This window comes from Cynoglossus semilaevis, chromosome 20, assembly GCF_000523025.1.
Source record: "Cynoglossus semilaevis isolate Cse_v1.0 chromosome 20, Cse_v1.0, whole genome shotgun sequence".
NCBI classification, from domain to species: Eukaryota; Metazoa; Chordata; class Actinopteri; order Pleuronectiformes; family Cynoglossidae; genus Cynoglossus; species Cynoglossus semilaevis.
The window spans coordinates 8,559,329-8,567,165 of record NC_024326.1 but is presented as its reverse complement, the minus strand read 5'-3'; the positions used below and the strand labels follow the sequence as shown (position 1 = coordinate 8,567,165).

Below are 7,837 nucleotides of genomic sequence, written 5' to 3'. Positions count from 1 at the left end.
GGCGCACACAGCGTCTGGGTGGAACTTGGGAAAAGGAGCCTGGGCCAGCAGCCCCGTATGGCTCCCCGCCAGCATGGTAAGAACAGCCTTGAAGGTGGGCCATGTAAAGTAATGCGCCAGATGCACCAGTTTATGAATGTAGATGGATGAATGGACGTAATTGGTTGTAGCGTTGCAACAGCACATGGCAGAAGGCAGCTTGACAGAGTAGGTAAGGCTAGGCCAGTTCAAGAGGCTGGGTCTGCGATGAGGCTGGGTGGTGACCGTCAAATTCATGTTCAAATTGTTGTGACGTGTACTTTTAAGTACTTCCAAAAGGAAGTCGCCAGCCAAATACCATCGACTGAAGTCAATACAACCACAAACGGAAAGAATAATTGTAACCACCTTTGGTCGCAGAATGGTCCGCGCTTCTCAGCCCGGTGTCCAAGCCCTGTCTTTTTTAATGCAACTGAAAGCAAATCATTGGTTATAATATTTGTAATTTTTAAACATGAAGGTCTGTTGAAAGATTTTGCTCCCTACATTCTTTCAATCCATTGAGATTTCCAACAAAAGAAAAGAAAAAACCTCTTCTGGTTAAATGGTCGTGCTTTAGGGTTATTTCAATTCTTCTTTGACACTCCACCATTTTCTCCTTTTATGTGTTTATTTCCATAACTGCAAAGAATTTTCGGTCAACACCTATTATGTGGAAACTCCTTCCGCGATCCAAAACGGTTTGTCCACGTAACCTCGGGGGGAGCAGCCAGAAATTGTGTAACCAGAGAGGACCGAGTACACACAGCGTGACCATAGCTTGGTGCGCTATTGAGGAGCTGAAACAAAGATTACCAGATGTTTACGCAGCCCTGACATATTTGATGTGGTTACTGAACTTATGCAGCCAATGTGTGAGTGGCAGACAGGAGGAGTTTGAACCTTTGACCCAGCGTCTATTACAGGTACCAAAAAAAGAATGCAGATCGACCACAAAGCCAATGCAAAACAATGACGTGTTGCCTCGTTTGGTTTTCCTCTAAAAGGAAATCTACTGTTCCTCAGGATATCACTCAGGAATCCCCTTCGACTGATGAAAACCTTGAGCAGTCAAAACAGAGCTCTGTAATTTTGCAGCCTGGTTCCAATTAAAGCATTGAATATCAAAGACAATCACTCCCTTTTTAATGTGCCTTTTTTATGTGTACCCAGTTTATTTTGCTGGAAAATTTGTGGGTGGAGAACTTGTTAATTGGTATGGAAAGCCTGCACCTGTGGTAGACCAATGTTTTGAGAGTCAGAAACAGTGAGTATTTGCATTCTTTTCTTCTGAGAAGAAGTCCAACTTTGTCCTAAAAAACAATCATCTATAAGATTAGATCTGACATTTGAGATTGCCTGGAACAATGCTGTTTCCACAGTGGTTTTAAGCTTTGACTTCTCAGAGTTTATCCTTCAAACATCAAAAAAAAAAATTGCAAAAACACAATCACATGCTTGCTGTAACACACTTGAACTGGAAGTTAGGTTAAGGTTTTGTTACTGAGTGCCTGCTTTTCTCTGACTCGTTAAATATGCAAATTCAATTGACCGCAGGTGTGAGTGCTGAGCTCCACACACGCTGGGTGACAGCACAGCACTCACAACATGTCAGAAAGGACTGAGTCAAGCCACAACCAGGTAAAAATGAATAAATGAAGGAACTCTTTAACTTTTTACTTAATTACTACAGTGACTGTCTGTAAGAAACATAAAATAACAGAATCCTGGCTGCTTTCTGACTTTAGAACTTAGGACTTTAGAGCTAAGGAAGCTACAGTTGCTCAGTTCTGCAAAGACATGTCTGTGTATTTCACCTAAATGTCAACAATGCAATTTTTTTCTACAATCTGTTACAGACAAACAAATCATTTATATATTTATTGAATATTATTATACTGTATCTCTTATATTTCTGTTATCTTCCACCACAGATACACACTTTGGTTTTGGTTGAAAAGCATCAAGCCACAGACTATGACTTGACTTTATTGTTATGATGTTATTTCACATTATTTTAATCTTATGCAAAAACATTTGAATTACTTTATTTTTTCTTAAGTATGTTTTGTGTTTTGTTCAGAAGCCTGTTGGATATTTCAGGGTTCACACTGCATTGTGGGTAAATGACACTAACTGGAATTTACCAGATTAATTTTCAATGTTTTAATATTTTTTTTACTGTTTTATATATTTAATATTTTCTTTTCCCAGTGATTACTGCTGTGTTGAAGATATGGAGGTGAACCACCCAGAAGGTTCTACATGGATGGGATGTCATCGCTGAGGCTCTTCTGGACAGTTGAAGTGGTAAGTCAGATCAATCATTTTAAACCCTAATATGAAACTTCACTGAACCACAGACTATGGCACTGTTGGAATAAAAAAAAGTTCTGATTTTCAATTATCTGTACATGTCCACATGTGATGTTAAAGTTAAAACAAAGTCAAGATGGTGGTTACATTTATTCATCTTCAGTTATAGAAAAACAACATTTATCATCAAGAGCATCGTTTCCAAAGTGACGGCCATGTCCCTTATGGGGTGGCAGAGCTGTTGTAGGTCGCAGGGTTGTGTCGGTGGCAAGGACAGTTATTTATAATTTTAGTATGATTTTAGTTTCTCTCCCATTTCAACTATTTGTAGATGTTTAAAATGTATTTTAATGGAGTATTTCAGCTGAAGCTGTTGGAGTGGTTCGGTTGACAAAAGTTATCAGACATTTCTGCCGTCATTGTTTCAGTTTTTTATTGTCATTTGTGATAATTTAACTACAGCTAAGAGAGCTTTTCTTTTAGAAGTTATTTCATGATTGACTGTTGCCTAGTTCTGTAGTGGTACTTATTGTTAATATGTGTCTACATGGGCCATGTTCCATATTTTTACAGTCCATTGGAAAAGTGCTGTGAAGCAGAGAAGCTGTAAATGGGAATTCTGTCTGGTTTTATTATGACCCGTACATGTCAATTCACATTCATTCTCCCAGTGAAAACGCTGTATTCTCCGTCCTGGTATTTAAAGGCTGAATCAGTTCATGTTTTGGTCTCTATGTGATGCAGAGATTCACGCTGCTACACGCTGACTTCCTCCTCAGAGCGTTGGGAGCGATTGAGTATCTCTTTTCTGGTTTACTCCTCAAAGTGAAGCTCCATCTGGGAATGTTTCTCTATAGTGACCAGGCCGTAATTCAACCCTTCGCAACTGACTGTCGGAGTTGGTGACCTCGTGTGATTTGGATTTACGCTGAAACTTACACAAGGCCACCACGCCAGAGCGAGGAGGTGGGGGTCGGGGGGGTTCATTTTAGAGGCCCACACGCATGGAGAACCAAACTATTTGCTCTCCATAAATCAAAATGAACTCACACTGTCTGGGGGCTCCTAGTGAGGAGTGAGTATGTTCATCTTTAACATGAAAAATTTGCTTAAATTAATTATTTTGTGCCACAAAGGAGTTGGCCTTGTTACGTTAGTCGATTGTTTACAATGTAGTGGTGACATTTCCTAAAATATTTCTGCTAAAAGTCGACTCTTCTAGTCTCTGTCTCTGGAACATTGACAATCTCACAACATTAGAAAAGTGTGGCAGTGCAAACAGAGGGCTGCGTCTCTGCGGGAGAACACAGTGACAGTGACATCATCACTGACGGTGTCCGTGGGCTGACACATCCACACTCCCCCTCCCTCCACTAAGCAACACAATCCCCACCGTTTCCCCCGTAATGAGATTCTCTGCAGGGACCGGGGGTTATGGAACAATCATGCAGACAAGTCATGACATGACTCACCCCACCAAACTGCGTCTGCAAATATGCGCCTGATGTCAATGACACCATGTCTCGGATACTGAAAGCATTCACTTCCCTGAGAAAATAACAGCGAGTAATTACACATTTCCGTCGAGATATGGAAATTATTAAAATATGTTTCACTGACTGACCAGCAGTGACGTGTCAGAGACGGCCCCTGTAGTGATGGTGGAAGAAATACATCTGAATAGTTCTGTCAACAAATCTAATTCATGCCTATCAACCACTCGCTGTAACTGGCATGGTCAGAGCGATTTCTCCGTGTATCGGTGGTTGGTGAAAAAATGTCTGTCAATAGCAGGCCACATTTCCAATATAAACCCACAAGAGGATGTCCTGCAGGGACTGGGCCAAAACGTCTGGCTGAGACTCCGCAGAGCTGTGTGCGTGGGTAATTGGTCGAGCAGTAGAGGAATGACCTTAAGTTTAGATCCAGGCAGTTTAGGAGACCTTGGAGACGGCCTTGGTCCCCACACTGACCCTCACAAGATCTTATTCTGAGTCTTTGCGTATTCCTTGCCGTTAGGAAAAGTGCTCGCAGACATTATACTGTGGTGCCCTGTGCAGTGACAGCACGAGGCGGTGAGTGAGATAAGTGCTGCCGTGAATTCTGGATTGAGAAATCCTGAGTGGTTACGAAATCGGCAGAATTCTATTTCTGCTTGTATTACAATGTGCTTCAATCATTTATCTATCTATCTGTCTGTCTGTCTATTCATTTGCTGTAAGGCCAGAGCACTGACCAGTTGTCCCCTCGTTGTCCCCCTCTCTATTATAGTATTTAAAACAATCCATGTAGGTATTCTATATCACATAAAATACCTTTTTATTATTTATTATTGAACAAATATATATTATATACGGTAAATATATTCATATATATATAAGAGGCAAAACTACAACACAGGAAGTCAGAAAAAACGCTTTGGCAGTACTACTTTACTATGAATGTGCAACTGTAAAAATAAATTGACTTTTTTATTTAATTTATGTTTATTCTGGGTCAGTGCAAATAAATATATTGTATTGAATGTAATGATAAGAAACATCCATAAATCAGTGCATGTGGCAGCTGCCATAGAGAGCATCCTGGCTCCTACTCAACTTCACTAACTTAACTTAGATCTAACAACATCCTTGGGACCCAAACAGACCTCCTGGCAGACTAGATCCAGACCCCTGGCTACATCTTTGACATCACTGCTCTAGTTCCAGGCATTTGGGGCTGTTAGCTGTGGAAGACATTGCAGTGAAGCAATCCTTCAGACATGTGCAGCAGGTTTTAATTATGCCGAAACAAGTCTGTGTCTGGCTGTGTTTGGCCAGACTTGAAATAGCCAAACAGGCCATTTAGCTTTTTTGCTGCACATAAAATCACAAATGCCAAGGGAATGCCCTTACGCAACCTGGATTTATCACACGCCGCATGTGTGAGAAATTCTCAAAGGCAACATTTAAACCAGAAATCTAAACCTTATTGTTAATATTAATCAAAGTTAAGTTTGATGAATTACAAAACTGCCTGACCTTTTAACTTGTGTCTCGGCCAAAACACAAGGGGGTGCTACTGTATCTTCCTGTTCCCTGCCTGTGTCATAGGAAGCCTGCACAGATGCCAAACAGGAAACCATGGTAAAGGTCGCAAGTTTAGGGTCAGGACAGTTTTATAATCCCAGCAACTCAATAGACTTTCTGTAAGTGAAACATAATTAAGAACTCCATCCTGTAAACTGCACCTCAGCAGTCGCAGCTATATCATTTGGAACTTTAAATCATTGCCTATTCTTAACCACCAGGAAGGAACTTTTCTTGTAAACGCACGTCAATTTTCATAATTCCACTGATGTTTCCTTCCAGGTGACAAAATGAAGGGTTTTGTTAACAGCAGCCTGTTTTAAAATAAAATAACTCCGGGGGCAGAGACCACAGCGTGATACTAAACCCTTGATTTGACTGAGATGAAAACTGTAAGTTGACAGTGATGAACACAAAAACACTGCTGCTATAGTAACTAACTAGTACTGTGTGTAGTGGAGGATTGCATGTATTAGGATGCAGCCGTACTCAGCAATTATGTTTAATCTTTTTTAATTGTTTCTGGGGGAACACTGTGATTTAGATTTATTAAAGAGCTGCAGATCTACCGTCAGTGAGTCCTTGTCTGGTTAAACCCTGTAGGTCGTCCCCCTGAGGGCAAAGTATAGAGCGTTCCCCTGGGTTTCTATAGACTCACGCAGAGCTAACACCTTCACGTGTCCATACATGCCACAGCACCACAGTAGCTGCATGTGCAATCCTGCGTTTGGACTCCACACACGACAAAGTGGCCGACTAACCTCAGATCTCATCATTACCAGTTCCACGGGGGGTGAGAGAAATCCCACTGTAGTCGCGCCACAGAAATAGAGTGGTGACAGCTTAATAGTCCCCACGCTCGGAGCACCACACCCTCGCCACTCACTATAAAAGACCCTACTCCCACTTAAGGACGTGACGTCAGGTGCTGAACCCTGCGCTGCAGAGCTGTCTGGACGGGGTGATCTAGAGGAGAGTCCAGTTCGCCGTCGGCGGTGACATTGCGTGTTGTGCGTGACCGAAAATGGAAATTTTGCAGCCCACCATAACTGTCATGTCTCCCTATGCTAACATTTACTTCTCGTTTGTTTATGCTAATCAGTAAAAACTGGAATTGAGGGGAAAACATGCTTTGCAATAGGATACGTCTAAATGATTAAAAGCTGGAAGAACTCATAAAATTTCATCATGCTTTGGGAACACTTTGTCTACTGAGACGAGCATCTCATTCCATTGTTAATGATGTCTCTGCGCCTGTTCTGTCCCCTACATCCACTCTGAATATTCATTAATTTTCCCCTTCAAGGCTTTTCCAAATAATATGACTACTTTTTCCTGTGCACTCTCTAGGCCATACGTATGGAGAAATAAAACCCGCAGACTTTCTGTCTCTCTGAATCCTGTCTTCCACAACACAGGGACCTGGTTGCAGAACTGTTGAAAGTTTGCTGGAGCCTGAATGGCCCCTTTGGCCTCACGCTGTTGTATGTGAGACTCTCCAGATGGGATCCCACAATTTGAGCTGTCCTAATGACCAGCAGTATCTCTAGAGCCACAAGTGGAAGCCTGTGATGTGACAGACAGGAAAGTAACATCATTAATAAAGATAATGAAGCAGAAGTGTTTGCTAATGGGTGGCTGCAGTGAAACTGATGAGAGACGCTTGGATATTAAAAAAAAAAAAAGATGCTAACAGCTGTGTTTTCATACACATGTGCTTAATAAATCTGCTGATTAATTTAAATATAAATAAATATATATATAAATATTTAAGTCATTGTTGGGTCTTGTTTGTACTTTAATTTGTACTTTTCTACAATGTTCCATAATATCTTCAGAGATGAACAAATTACTGTACTTGACCAGGCAGGACAGATTAAAGTCAGTCTGGCTGCGTCATGACCACCAGGTGCATGGGAAAATAATATTTTATTTTTTAATTCCATATAAACCAGTCTTCACTAAGATACACTAAGGTCTAATCTCTAGGCTTTATTCTTTGGGCCTTACCAGCAGATCTGATTGTTTTTTTTTTTATTATTATTTGCATCACTGCCCCCTACTGGGTCTGTTTTACTTTGACAGCTATTTAGTTTAAAGTATGTCTAATAGAGAGCATAGGAACCTTGTGGGTGTTTACTGGAACACATACTTCTTCTGACCTGACATATGAATATTTGTTTAATGGCAGTACTGAATTAAAAAGCTAGACTTTTCTCACGTTTCACTGTGCTGTTATTATAAGAGAAACAATAAGTGAAGAAGAGGCAAAGGGAAAGGAAGCAGAGGAGGAAAAAAACTGAGGCAGTAGTTCAACAGAAGCCAACTGCCATAAAACACCAAGAACCAAATGTGTTAATGCGTTTCAGCAGTTAGTTCACCTCCGTAGGTCGACTTTTTCATCTTCTTTTCGAGGCGCTCATGAAGTGTACCTT

At 41.0% G+C, this 7,837-nt stretch overlaps 1 long non-coding RNA gene across 4 annotated transcripts; it reads left to right on the top strand.

Moving 5' to 3' along the window:
• Window positions 1-1,555: 1,555 nt before the first annotated feature.
• LOC103396379 (uncharacterized) lies at window positions 1,556-7,410 on the top strand. 4 transcript variants are annotated; one of them, XR_523349.3, is made up of 4 exons: window positions 1,575-1,659; window positions 2,102-2,140; window positions 2,233-2,328; window positions 6,753-7,409. It is a non-coding gene; the product is annotated as an uncharacterized LOC103396379 (long non-coding RNA). The 4 variants fall into 4 exon arrangements; XR_003048739.1 differs by having other exon boundaries at window positions 1,585-1,659; window positions 2,105-2,140; window positions 6,753-7,410; XR_003048738.1 differs by having other exon boundaries at window positions 1,585-1,659; window positions 2,102-2,136; window positions 6,753-7,410.
• Window positions 7,411-7,837: the final 427 nt, after the last annotated feature.